General features: G+C 34.3%; 1 non-coding gene across 1 annotated transcript; it reads left to right on the top strand.

Annotated features, from left to right (window-relative positions):
* Positions 1-2,105: 2,105 nt before the first annotated feature.
* Trnas-gcu (transfer RNA serine (anticodon GCU)) lies at positions 2,106-2,187 on the top strand. Its single transcript has one exon. It is a non-coding gene; the product is annotated as a tRNA-Ser (tRNA).
* The last annotated feature ends 12,881 nt before the right edge of the window (positions 2,188-15,068 follow it).

Here is a 15,068-nt window from a genome sequence, read left to right as displayed (position 1 = left end):
TAATGATTTCACAGTATTTGCTTCTATCACTACAATACATGTATAACATACCTATATGCACGCTTTGCAAACATTTGTATGTTATTTGAGTTACAAACAGATGTAAAAATATGTGACTATCAAATTATTTAAAATGAATATAAAAAGTATTGGTTAGTTTACATTTGGAAACACCCTGTAGTTATATTTTTTGTTTAAAAGTACTGCCCCCGCCCCGACCCGCCCAACCCCCTCCCTTTGCATCAACACAATAGTTACAGTCACAGAAAATGTGTATAATTAATATCTACATATGCTGGCCAAATATGGTTTTGATGCACGGAGGGGAACAATGTTGTATAAAGAAAAATAGATTTTATATATGTATTTATTATCGGCGGGTATACACCTTTAAAGGTGTTTTTCATAGTTCAGCGATTTTCTTTTTGATTGGTGTGTACTGTGTAAACAGGTTTGGCGGGTATTTTGCACGGAATTATGATTTGACAATCATTCGAGTGTCGCACATTACAGCCGTCGAGTTGCTAAATTTCCGAAAATATAATAAAATTATATTTTCGTTTTTCCTAAACATCCGTAAATATTATTCCTTTTTATTTATATTGGTTTAAACGTGCTCATAGTTTCGAAGATTACATTCAGTGATTCAGTCACGTCCGTTACCATTTCATATTCTAGACATTATCCATTTTATGCATAAACGTCATGTACTTATGTATTATATTTTCAGAAAATTCCTTAGAAGAACATACAAGCGAATTCGGAATACTTATTATAAAATTACCAGGATTATGAACTTTCTATATCGAAGGCATGCTGGATTATTTATTCTTAATTTGTGCATTGTTTTACAGAGTATTTAATCTTATCGTTCTTTACATGCTAATTCTACTGTTTGCTTTCCAATTTTGAGAACGTATTGAACACTATTTTATAACTAAATTTGGATTCAAAATTAGGGAATCATCGGACAGGCGCACTTACTTGCTGCAGTTCCAAAGCACGGGAGTAAGGAATCCTCTTAAAGGATATGGCATTTTTCTGATGTCGCACGTCCCCCTCCGAAGACGGAGTAGGGTTGCGTGCCCCGCTTTCTGCAGTCCGACTTTGGTTTCTAAAACATATTTCGGTTCAGATAACAACGACAGTTTAAGGATGAAATCAAAAAATTGATAAATAATTAGATTCATTCAGAGTTTGGCTGCATTTAAGATTAAAAAGATTTGATTCAAGTGTTTTTTGGTATATAAATATTCATATTAACGCAATAATATTATTGTATGTTCAGAATCTGAGATTGTTACGGCTGGGTTAACAAATAAAGACGGCTCCCGGGCGGCCTCAGGCCTAAATATATACAGTTGTTTGTTGTTTATATATAAAAGGTGTATGCTTGGAGGTTATAAATAATTTATGCTCGTTTGAGCGAAGCGAATTAGAACATAAGTACATATATTAACAGGGTACGTAATTCAATTTAGAGCTAAAAATCACCGTTTTACGAAACAAATATTGAAAATTTGACTTTAAGAAATAATCTAAGTATGTATTTTGATGGTATTTGTAATTAAATATTTATTTCTGAGTGGTTTATTTTTCACTCTTGGAATAGGCACATTCATATAGAAAGTGTCCGAAGTCCTTTACATATTCAATAATAAAGTTGTAACATCAATACTGTGATTTTCTTCTACTTTCGTTTGAATTATAAGCCTTTTATTATCGGATGCCTTGCTTTTAATTTGATGAATCAAGGCTATACTGATGCTAAATTTACAAGTAATAATCGATTGTTTAATAAAATATTTAAGCGCTAACGACTGTGATACAACATTTTTGTTTTAATTCAACAGAAAATACGACACTTTTTTTAGACCTGTTTGGATCCGGTGGTTACGAAATGCACTTAACGTATAATATTTTTTTTATTATTATTATCATTATTATTATTGTTAGCTGAAACAATTCAACATTTTACTACTTAATCAGTATTATATCAGTTATATTAAGATAAACCTATGAATATAAATCAAATGTAAATTTTTTCGAACGGAACGTAAGCTAATCAAAAATCTATCACATGTCAAACTTTATAATATTATATAGACGAGGTGGCCGAGTGGTTAAGGCGATGGACTGCTAATCCATTGGGCTCTGCCCGCGTGGGTTCGAATCCCATCCTCGTCGAGATACTGTTTTGATATTTATTTTACACAACTGGCTGTTGAAAACATAGGAAATAAGTATATAGTAGAGACCGTACCATAGCTCTTCGCATTCTTCGATTTTTCAAAAACAGTGGTTTTTACAAGAGCACCGGTTACGATTAAAAATGTAAACAAGGGACTCTGTCTATAAATTATTTGAATGAATGAATGAATGGTCGTCGATCTTAGTCGTAATACTGATTGACAGTGAATGCTAATGACTCCATGTGCTGCAGAAAGGTACTTAGTTTGTTACTGTAATTTCCTATCAATTGAAATCCTCTCGAAACTCGTCAAGTAATTGCTTATATTTGGACAAAGCCCACTGTCTTTGCAATTCGCCAGCTGCTAAAAGGCAAATATATATGATTCAGTGTAAGTTATATTTCACTGGTACTACCAGTTAGTACGTTCATACTCTAAAACACACGTCAGATAAATTTGGGGAATTTTGACCAATTAAAACGTTTGCAGCATTAGATTTTATATTTTCTTTACACGAAAATTGCCGTTAGGTAACAAAGCGAATACAAAGCGAATACGCCGATAATCCGGAGTATGCCGATAATGTGTTATTGTCACAAAACTGTTCAAGTTCACGTAATGTAATCGGTGTACTTAAACTGCCTAGCTATAGCTACTGCTGTTATAGGGAAGTGTTAGAGTGTTCGCCTTAGGTGTTAGAGGTCCTGGGTTCGAGTCCCATTTAGAGCTTAACACTTTTTATTTTGCTACAGCATCTTTTTGCTGTTAAAGGACTGTTCCAGTTGGTCTATGTTTTAGCACACAGTACCGTGGATCATTATTTAGATATCCAGATCACAGTTGAATGTAAATTCAAATGCACCCAAGTAGAAAATATTCGCTATATTATGTCCATTTGATGTTCCTGCTATCCAGGTCCAAGAAGAGTTACATTTCCTTGATCACAAAAAAAGCTATTTAACTTCATACCTATGAAAAACTTAGGTACTATCTCTACATATAGATATTTTTCTTATATACCCCAGTCACACATACGGTGCGGATAGCTACGTCCAGCGTAGTAATCCGTATCAATCCGTACCAACTTTTGGTCAAAACGCATTCAAGACTTATCTCAAACTTGCAAGTTTCTCCAACTTTTGAACATGCACACAAGTTTGAGCAATCCGTAGCCGTTTAAGCGTGTCTTTAGTCCAACTTGGTTGAAATTTCTTCATCCGTAGTTAAACGTACTAAAACGTAGTTATCCGTACTAAAACGTACCTTGACGTATTGATCCGTAGCTGAACGTAGTTATCCGAGGCTGCCCGTACTTAAGCGTAGTTCAGCGTAGTTCACCGCAGACCCGTCCACGCACTGGGCAAGTTGACAGGTGCAGTAAAACGTAATTCAACGTAGTACTTATTCGTGTCCTCTATTTTTTGTTCCCCGTTTCTCACTATGACGTATTGCTCCGTACTTATCCATGTCCGCCCCTCCCCACAGACCAAACCCATCCGCACGGTACCTCAACGCAGGGACATATCCGTATGTGTGACTGTAGCTATAATGCTTGAATTGGCTGTACGGCCATCGCAAAGCGCAGTGACGATTATTTCTATGGAGAAATCCACCACGATGGCGTAAGGAAAGTAAGTAATGGAACTCATACGCATGTCCTCGCCTGAAATTATGCCTATCTCATGATAACTAATAATAAAAAAAAACCCACTGCTTGCAAATTAATTGGCAAATAAATGTAAGTATTTGTCTAATTCAACTGCCTAAAACGTATATGGTAAAAAAGTTCAGCTGGGAATATACTGTCGTAGAAATTGACAGAATATAGTTCTAGTCATCTTCAAATGTTTTCTGACTTTCTATCCGTTTTCCTTTTCTTTTTGCTCTTATTATTTTCATCAACATTTTTATATTAAAGTGTACTACATATACGTTTTTGCATTCGTTTCATAGTATTACCAAATTTGATTACATAGTTAACTTTTCTCATCTGTCTTACAGTCTTCGGGAATTTTTCCATCGTTATGTCATAGTGGAAATTCAGAATTAAAGGAAAGGCAGTTTTGCAGTTTTGAAAAATGACGATTCCTTCTTGCATGAATATCTTGCTGGAACTAAATAGAATGTTGTTTAATCCAAGGAAACGCATTCCGACCGTAAATAAATATGTAATTTTATTTAGGTCGGCAGCGACTGCAAAAAATTGAATGTACATGCATGAAGAGGAGGTAATGTCGTTTTAAATATTCTGTTTATCAGACACTATTCATCGTTACAGCGTGCAGAACGAATCATTAACTTAAAAGTTGTGTACACCGGCGTGTGGAAACTTATTCAAAAATCAAAGTTGTCTGGGGAATATTATCTAATTCGTCTTTAAACGTTTCTAACGCAGGCAATTTAGTTCAATTTGCAAGCCAATCATGCTATTGTCAAAACGTATTATCTTGTTTCACAACTGTCATGTGTTTCAAATATTTCAATAGTCACTCATTATTCCATTGGTGAGTAACTTCTCTAGGTTTTGGTCAAAAACTTGTGACGAGACATGCTTTCTATGTTGAAGTTTAATGTTAAAACTTGCATACTGTCAGAATAAATAGATGTAACAGATGTAATACTAGCATTTATTCTGTCTGACCTAATCTTTAACGGAACATTATTTTGATATAACAATATTCGAAATAGATGTAGCTGTTGTTAAAAGTGAGCTTAACTAGCATTAGCTAGATTCACTAGTAGAGCTTACTTTTAAAGAAATAGCATGTATTTTATACAATTTCTATTTGAACTGATTTCAAAACTCATCTTGCAAATTCATCGAGACAAATACTTAATAAATAATATGATACTTTTTTCGTTAAAGCTTCTGCAGCTATTGTAGTACATCAATTCTCGCGTTCAACGGCGTCCTTATTACATATAGGTACTAATATAATGGAGACGAGTGAAGTTAAATCAGTTATTATGACAAGTTTAAGAAACAGTTTCAAAACAAATGGTAGGGAATATGGACATCGGCATCAAACCTGCCATTTTACCGTATTTAACATGGTTATTACAGAATGATTTTCGGTAAAATCTGATCTATTTTTATATTGTATTCGACCGCGTGGGCAAGCCATCATAACATTTGACGATAAACGAAACAACGATAACACACCTATGTTTGAGTTCGATTTTAACATTCTTATATAGCAGTACACTTGTTGCACATAAATCTTTTACTGAGGAAGTCACGAGATGTAACATGTGCTTCACGCTAAAACAAGGTTTTATACTGTATTATAATAAAGCGGCCCTCTGTCACAATCCGTTTTGTACAAAACGGGCTGTGGTGTCTATTTCACATTGTAATAAGCATTCCAACCCATTTAGTTATTATTATTAGTGGAATATTATTTGTGGAATCATGATGTTCGTAAGGATTGACAGTCAAAATATTTTCCACGATTATCCCGATTTATCGTTAAATCTTCAGAGAGCGTGATAGAACGTGGGAATCGTAGTAGAGCGTAGTACAGCGTAACAGACCTTAACGTAGCGCATCAGACCTTGATGCTGCAACCTAGAGGATTTTGGTGAACTTAGAAACACGATTCCTTAGGTTCCAATTCAATTCCACTACGTTTCTTTTACGCTCTATCACTCTATTACGATTCGTCAATATATATTAGTAGTATCAGTAATTCCGTTACGCTGCGGCACGTTCTGTTACGATCATCCCGATTGGCTCCCACGCTCTGTGACGTTCCGATAAGTTCCGGTTTCCACAATGTGGCTCCACGCTCTGCAAGATTCGTGGCGTTTTCGACACTCTACAAAGATTCTGCCAGGAATGACAAGGTTGTCCAATCTACCCCACCATTGCCAGCAGCTGAAGAAGCTCCAGCAGAAGTCCTTGTGGAGCCAGCGGAAGGAGCACCTACATCATCACCAGTGGCCAGATGTCTGAGGTGAGGGTCTCAATCCAGGTGATAGGGGTTTTCGTCTGGTACTTTGCCTCTCCTCTCTATGTTTGGTGCTATTTTTTCCCAGGGTCTCATCAAATAGATCTGGAGGCATCAATACATAGTTGACGTAGGAGCCAGCATCTTCACGCCTGAGTTCTCTGTTAAGAAGTTGAGAGTATTGTCCCAATTGGTGCCTTCGGTTTACACTTAACCAGGTCTTCTATTTCTTCTCCTTCCTCTCTCTTCTATCCTGCCCTGTTCCGTTTTTTGTTGCTGCTGCCGACGAGTATAGGCATATTTGAAAATTGCCAATTCAGCATCTTCTTCATCTCTCGGATGCGTATCTCGTTCCTCTTTGGAATCTCTGGAGAGAATGAGAGAATGAACCATGCCTCCTATTTATACTCCAATGGTGCTCAAAACGTGACAATCTTGATCAAATCGTGGCCATAAATTGTAGGAGAGCTTAACAGAACTTGATAACGTGAGGGATATAAACAGAACGTGACAAAACGTGATAGCATATCGTGGTAATCGTAAGAGAACTTGAGAAAACGCGATGAAAAAATCTTTACCAGAATCGTGTTGGTACCGAGAGCGTAAGAAAGCGTAGGAAAGCGTAGTAATACAAAATACATGCAATAAATCATGGAGCGCCGCGCTTTTTTAAATCGTGGACTTCGTGGCTAAGTGGAAACGTTGCATAACCACTCGAACACATCGTTCAGTTAACAAAAACACAATATGTAGTTCTGACAAAAGGAGATTTTCTCTTGCATAAAAATTTGGAATGCAATAGATAACGCATTGAAGTTAAATCCAAGGAAATGAATTTGGATTGAAATTAACATGTAATCAAAAGATGAAGAACTATAATTTCATGAAGAGAAGCTAATTCTAAAATATCTGTCGATCAGACACTATTCATCGCAATTGCTTGCAGACACCTTCATAAACATAACATTAATTTCCTATGAAGTATAGAATATTACTCAAAAACCAAATTTGTATAATTACATTTAGCATGTTTCTAGAGTTGCGTAGATGTATTCTTAGAATTTAGCATTTCCTGTTTGACATTTGTCCTTACTTTTGGACTTGAATTTCAGCTATTATTCATCTTGATACGCATTAGTTTGATTTCCAAGTCAGTCGTCATTCCATGTTATTGCCAAACGCATGGTCACTTTTCACTTGTGTCTACCTGCCATGTTACAATGTACCAATTTATATGTTTGGTCTTATATTTGACTTTGACCATAAAATAAACGGTAACTCCTGACTTTTGATTAAACATTTTTCTTTTAACATAATTAAAGTTTGGTGTAAACACTTGTATATTTCCATCCTCGATCCAGTCTATAAGAAAATTGTTAACGTAAATATTTACAGTGAACTCCTTATGATTCAATTTAAAACCAGTATTCAAAATATATAGATGCAGTAAAACATTTAAACAATGACAAAATCAAAGCATCAAGTAGATTATGTCACTTTTAAAGTGATAAAACTATTGGCAACTAATATACAATATATGTATTACGAAAGCCTTTTGTGTATCTTAAATTGATCTATTAAATATCATCGTATCATGGATAAATAACATAACTGTGACAGGAAAGGCCGTACCGGCGACAGTAACCATCAGAACAAATCAACACCCTTTACAATATTTACAAATTTATTTACATAAGATGATTATTAACAATGAATAGATGATATGAAAAAAAACTGATTATAAGAAAGAAAGAAAAAAAATCAAAGTTCAGTATCACCAGATACAAAGTTCTTACAGTTCCATTTTAAAGTGACGTGACACAGTTCTTTAATTTAGTTGCGAACTTTAAGTAGCACAAACAATGGATAAACGTATCTCTAAATCAAGTCCCTTTAAACCGTGAATACGTTGATTCCGTTTTGGCTCCCTATGGTGGTAGGTAATTGCATCCCTGAGCTGACTTCAGAGGATAACAAAAATCAGCGTCTTTGCGGTTTGCACAACCATGGGACGAAAGCTCTGCGCTGGGAAAATCACATCCAACCCAGTGAAGACAAGTGAACCTCGGGCATTGTACTTCCGGGTTATGACATCACCAGGTAAAATCGTCTGGCGGAAGAAGCTAAAATATATAACATATGGTAAGCACCATAGCAAAACAAATAAGTCAGGGCATAAAACTGCTCCTCTGGGTACACCATACCTCCGTAGGCTCCCATAAATAATACGTGCTACTTCTACAAAATATATGTGCTACTAAGTTCAGACGTCACGTGATTAAAATACGTCACTAATTACTTCCATTATTACAAAAATTACTTACTTAAAAGACTGAAGTCAAAGTATGAAAAAGATATGAAAGGTTTATGATGAAAAATATAGATACGGAAATGATTAACTGCAGCTATTATTTACAACTACAAATTAACAAAATTCAATGTAAATCAAACGTTATATCATAGTTGGCATCCATATAATATCTAATGCCATACAACAAAACGGACATTGTATGTATATGCAATAGACTGGCACACAATTTTATATAACAATAATATATACATGGTACTAGACTTGCCATATATATTTATACATAAAAATACAATGCAGTAATGGCGTTCCATAACAACGAAATGTTTGACATATGTTTTTGAAACAGTGCTTTATAAATATCATGTTACAAATTTTACATCTTATATAAACGAAACATTTTAGATTCCTCTTTCGAAATAATTTACAAAAGTCTGAAAAATTTAATAAATTATCCTGACATACCGAAACTAGCTAAAATCACATGCCGAAAAGTAAATGTTACAGAATTCTGTAGAATGAACAAAAATTTACCAAATAAAAATCGTAATGCAAAAATCATACAAAAATCTAACAAATAAATTTCTTACCTCGATCGAGCATAAATTTCTAGCAAGAAAAATTAATCAGACATAGATTCGTCTATAATGTCGGAAGGTGGTGTGCGCAAGGCATATCTAGTCCAGTCTATTTGTAGGGTAATGTCCCGCCAAATAATAAATTTCATGGGACTCACGGCTAAGCCTTGGACTATGACTATTTGCTTTTCCACGGGAATCATGATATAGCCGGGAAATCGGACTACTTTGGCGCGGATTGAAATTGACAATTTAAGGCCCGTTATTGTGGTTTTGGGGATAAAAACATAAATTACTAAAGTTTATAAAATATCAACTTTCTTATTACTGAACCGAATTTAATGAAATTTACATGGAAATTTAAGTTATTAAATACAGAAAAACATTAGAGGTATTTTATGCGTGAAATCTGACATTTCCCTCAATAACTAAAAAATTTACAAAATGATGATGCAATACCTGCATTTACACTACAGATAAAATAAGGCCCGTATGTCAATTTGTGACAATAACAATTTACTTTTTGTCAACAACTTTTAGAGCTGCTGCATATTTGGTTTCTGCTTTGGAATCATTGTTTAAATTTCTTTCTCATTTATTTGAGATTTTTAAAGTTACCAGAATTTTCAAATTCACTTTAATCAGTTATTACGATATAATTAAGAAACTTGTTCAAAGCAAATGATATGGAAAATGCACACAGGAATCAAATTTGTAATTTTCTCCAACTTTTTATTGTGTTAAGCTCTCAAATATTTGTTTGGTTTAGTAGGATACATCATTTACATTTTAAGCATCTGAACGTTAAATCATCATGCATTGAACAGTTAATGATGGCAACGCAATCATTATTATTTCCTTGATGTTGGCATATTGTGTTAGTCTAAACACAACAGCGTACTACCGTTTTGTTGGAAATTCTGGTGACGTACAGAAACAAACAAACAAAAAAAAAACAACATTGTTTTTCAGACAGCTTTGTTATTGTATGCAATTGGAATAATACACGTAACAACGCATGTTTTGCAATTAACTTAAACGTTAAGTGAAGTTCTGAAATGTAAGCCTATTTTTAGAAAGTTATATTGTGTATGACATGAAACGAACAGTAATAATTATAAAATGCATTTTTTTACCTTTCGTCTTCTTACTTTTAAAGAGACATTTCTGTTCTCATTGCACGTGCTTTTCCTTTAGATAGAAACCTACATTATAAATCATTTTCACACCCACTTTATTTCAATCAACATGAAGTGGCCTATTCTATCCGCAACTGCTCAACCGTATATATATTTGATCCAAAAGGAAAACCCCAGGAACAGTTACACAGATTACTTATTTGTGGAAATGATTATATACCCACCCACACTATGACGTGTTCATGTCTTATGCAAATAAGAAAATTTAATATTAAATTTACCGAATGTTCATCATTCAGTTCATGTAATAATACTGTTTTATGCCCCTTTCTTAAGGTGTAGGGCTTTCGTGACAGAGAAGTTATGGCTGCCGACTTTGAATCAGTTTCCCCTTACCGAGGTGGGTTTGAATCCTCGCTTGGGTCGTAGAATATTCAAGTGCGGAGGTTATCCAGCTAGCTTATTGAGGTTAGGTGGTTCTACGCAGGTGCCTGGCTGTGCTTGAAAAACAGGAACACCTGAGATCTTCCTTCACAATGAACTCGTCATATGACCTAAATTGAGTAGATGTGACTTGTAACTAGCAACTCAATAAAAACAAATAAATAAACTAATTGAAGGTGAAGTGTCCAACCTTAATTAGTTTCAAATACCGTCGTTGGCGCTGTGGCCAGGAGGTTCTTGGTACTATTCAAATAACATAATAGGATAGCTGCTCTTCCGGTTCCATTTGAGATAATTGTTCTATGAAACATTAGAACATTTCCTTCTGGTATAAACTTGGAAATTTCAGCAATATTTACGAAGATGTTGGTATTGTACGCAAACTAATATAATTTATAACCGAACGCATTTTATTATTATAAGCATATATATCGCACTAATTTAACTGTACGTTATTTGTTCAAAGAAATAATTAAAAATTAAATTTGACATATCTACCAACTTAATTAAACAAGTTCTATCAAAATATAGACATACTGTCTACAATGATTAAATCTAAATATATTTTACGTATTGATAAATGAGACCGCTAATGTTTATAAATATAATATAAAATGTTATTTCTTCCAAAGTTCTTTCCGTTTCACAGCATCAAAGGTCAATCAATTAAGCTAACATGTGTAACCTTTAACAGCTCAAATTTGATACTTGTATAGATGTACATCAAATTTAGGAATCATGAAACCATTGTACCTTAAATTTACCATTGTGTCAATGACTTTAATAAAACATGATGTGTAAGCAATATGAATTAAAATTGCAATGAACGGTATTGGAGATAAGCAAAGCGAATGTAACAAGTAAACAACGAGTCACTGCTTGTCAAACCATATGACTAGTATTTCTCTCAGCGATATTATATCGATATATTCGACAAAACTTCTGTACTGATGCAAAGGAAATTTGTGTTGTCCGAAGCTAATGCTTGAAAGGAAAATGTTAGTTTATACTAATTTATTTTAGCTCGATGTGATGAAAGCTTTAAGCTTATTGTTCACACTCTCGAGTCCGCTTCCTGGAAAAACCAGTACTGGTGTCATATGAGAAGTTATGGTCGTGAACCCAGTGGGGCTCGAACCCACGACCCCCGGGTTGAGCGGCCGACACCTTAACCACTAGACCTAATAGTATGCTCCCCTCAATGTTAAATTTTGCCAATGAATGGCCTTCTACGTGTTTATTCCAAGTTCTGTTTCATTAAGGAGTATTATTTTATCGAATTGCATGCAATAGTTTACAACATCTTCATTATCGAATAAAATATCTGATGTAGATGAAAATATTTTTAACATTACGGTGATGGGAAACCTTTAGGTATTAACCGATTTTTTAAAAGAAATCTGACGCATCAAATGACGAAAGAAGCTGGACCTATGGTCGTTTATTAGTCAACGTAAAGAAAGTTTTTAAAAAATCGACGAGGATGGGATTCGAACACACGCGGGCAGCGCCCAATAGATAAGCAGTCCATTGCCTTGACCACCCGACCACCTCGTCTACGGTGCTTTAGGTTTGGATATTGTAATTGCTCAACGTGCAAAATGGATTTCACAGTTACTCGATATGAATGGGTTATTAAAGTTGTTATTTTATTTGAAATATATGGTGATATCAAAACATACTGATAAATTGATTAATTATCAAAAATGTGTTGACATTTAACAATAGTTATATTTCAGTTTAACATGATAAAAGCAAGACAAAAATGTGCTAACAACTGGCTAATTAATGTTTCATAAGAGATTATTATCACCTTCTTCCGAAAATGGGGAATTTTATATTTATAAAAGCACTCAAAGAAGACAGAATAAGAGTTGTATTGTATATGGTTGCGCGTTATAAATACTTTTCTGAGTAATATGACCGTGGCTTTTATATGTAAATGATAAAATTTACTATATCGGGTTTGAAACATTATGTCACTATTGAAACAGATGGACCCGTTGGTACGGTGTATATTCGAATGTCGTGTGATCAGAAACGCTGAACGTTGTTTTCATCATTTATTGACAGAATAATCTAGTTAAATAGGAGCGGGTTATAATAACCGATTACAATTATTCTAAGCCAATCGATCACGTTATAAATACATTTCTGAGTAATATGCCTTATGCCTTAAGGTCCTCATATGAAAATTGACAAACGTCATTTGTTTTTAATGTAAAGAGCTGCATATACATGTACTACTTATATAGTAAAAGAAAATAAACATGTTCTTATTTTTGAGATACTGCCAATGATGAAATAAGGGGATTTTTTAGAGAAATTTGGAATTATTTCACATGTGGACGTTTTATAATTTAATTTCACCTTTAGAATGACTGTGATATTGTCACATTTTATAAATTCAAGCAGGAATTCCTATGGATAACATAAGACAGAATTAAAGATACCATATTTTTGAATCTATAATAATATTTCAAACTGAACTGAATAATGTTATGAATTGTCATCTCCTTCAACAAACTTTCCGTGAAATAATAAATAGCAAGGTATGTCATGCACTGATAAAATGCATTTATTTCATTTGCAAAGAAATGTACATCGAACGTTTTAGTTCTGTCTATTTAGTTATCTGTCTGTTTAGTTATCTGCATAATATAATTTCAACGGGAGGATTGAGCATTAGGTAAGAATAACATACAATGAAGACTAAACAAGGTACATTCATGATCAATTTCCTGCATTTGTTAATTCCTCCTGCTGGACCTTTTATTTTGTTTCTTTCCCATATTTTTCTTCTTCGTTTCTTTTCCTATTTTCTTCCCTTCTTCTTTTTATTAACATTCTTTCCCTTTCTTGTTCTTCTTCCTTTTTAGACTTCTTACTACAAAGCGCAAATTCTGACACACATTCTCCGTTGAAACAAACCTAAAAGTAAGATAAATAAAAAAAATTAAAAAGCACAGGTTTTTCGTCCTCAGTTGAATGCATGCTTGTTGCTTTTTCTTTGGAGACATTTCCATCAGAATGTGATTATAGTTATTTCACAAGAATATAACTCTGTTCCATTGGACTATCATTGTTTTACCCTTTCGCTGACCGACAGCGTAAGCACGAAGATGCGACTCGATGCCGCGATAATGCGATGCCAAAACATCGTACTTTTTATTGCAATATTACCCGCATGACCTATGAGAAAAATCTTGATGTTACGATGCGAAAATATGATTATAAAATTGTACTTTCATAATTTCGCCCGTATGCAGAGGGAACAGTTGTATGCTGCAAAAACGCAAAGACACAGTGTGACTGCGTGTTATCAGTTTTCGCACAGTGTTTTCGCGTTTTCACTTCGTATTATTACGCCATCGGATCTTCGCGTCTTTACCTTGTACAATTACTCAATTTAACTGTCCTTTGGATAATCGAATCTCTTACCGGAACCAAATGTATCGATAAATAGGTTAGATTATTATAATGAATATTTTAAAGTATCTAATTTGTAACTTTGATATATTTTGTGCATTTTAACCAAGATTCTGTCATACTAACTTTCTTGTAAACAGTTATTCTGTAACATTTACTTTTTTTTTAAATATATACATTACAGCTAGGGAAAACCAAATGTCTTTAAAAGCAAAAGCACACAGATAAATAGATACAGACTTAATTATCTATAGCTGTATGGCTTTCACAGGAATCCGAACAATATACAATCATTCCACCTAAGGTAGTTTAAAACGATGGCTGATGCTTGTATTGGTGTGTTACTAATACAACACCGATTATATCATATAAAATATTATTTCGTATAAATATATATTACAAAGTTACCAAACCTGGTCTCCTTGAGTGCCATCCTTATTCAAACATTTGGAGCCATCAAAGAGATGGTCTATCATGTTTGTAGTGTTTTCACACCTGTTATCCTTTGCGCACGTGAAAAGTGGAGGGAAATTGAAAAGGGCATCGAGGACGGGTTGGCAGTTGTTGTTCGCTACAAAGCCTTCCTCTAAATCTTCATTTCCCTGAAGAATAAATTGAGAGTGATTGAAAGTTCACAGGTTCCGTTTGCTGTTAAATGTGTCTTCCGAGCCATTTTAATGCGCCCTACACATTTAAGGAGGGTCGATACCTTATTCGTCAAATATGGCATTCCTTCCGATTTTGATGAAACTTGGTCCAACTATAGCACTATGGCTCCTTTACTTTATCAGTGATCACGAACGTCTCAACTTAGGGCGCCAAAATGCCCAAAATATCGCCATTATGAGTCTTCTAAAATGTCTAATTACGATTTAAAATCAGCGAAACTTCAAAATTTGAAGCTTTATTTAATTTATATAAGGACTAGCGTGTTTATCAGTGGTATCGCACTACATTATAACGGACATTTATCATTTCATTGAGCAACCCGTGTTCCTTCTGATATATAGTTTGTCAAATAAAAAGGG

The sequence above is a fragment of the Mercenaria mercenaria genome, chromosome 1, assembly GCF_021730395.1.
Source record: "Mercenaria mercenaria strain notata chromosome 1, MADL_Memer_1, whole genome shotgun sequence".
NCBI classification, from domain to species: domain Eukaryota; kingdom Metazoa; phylum Mollusca; class Bivalvia; order Venerida; family Veneridae; genus Mercenaria; species Mercenaria mercenaria.
The sequence above is the reverse complement of the archived record's forward strand: the minus strand, read 5'-3'. Positions and strand labels throughout refer to the sequence as shown.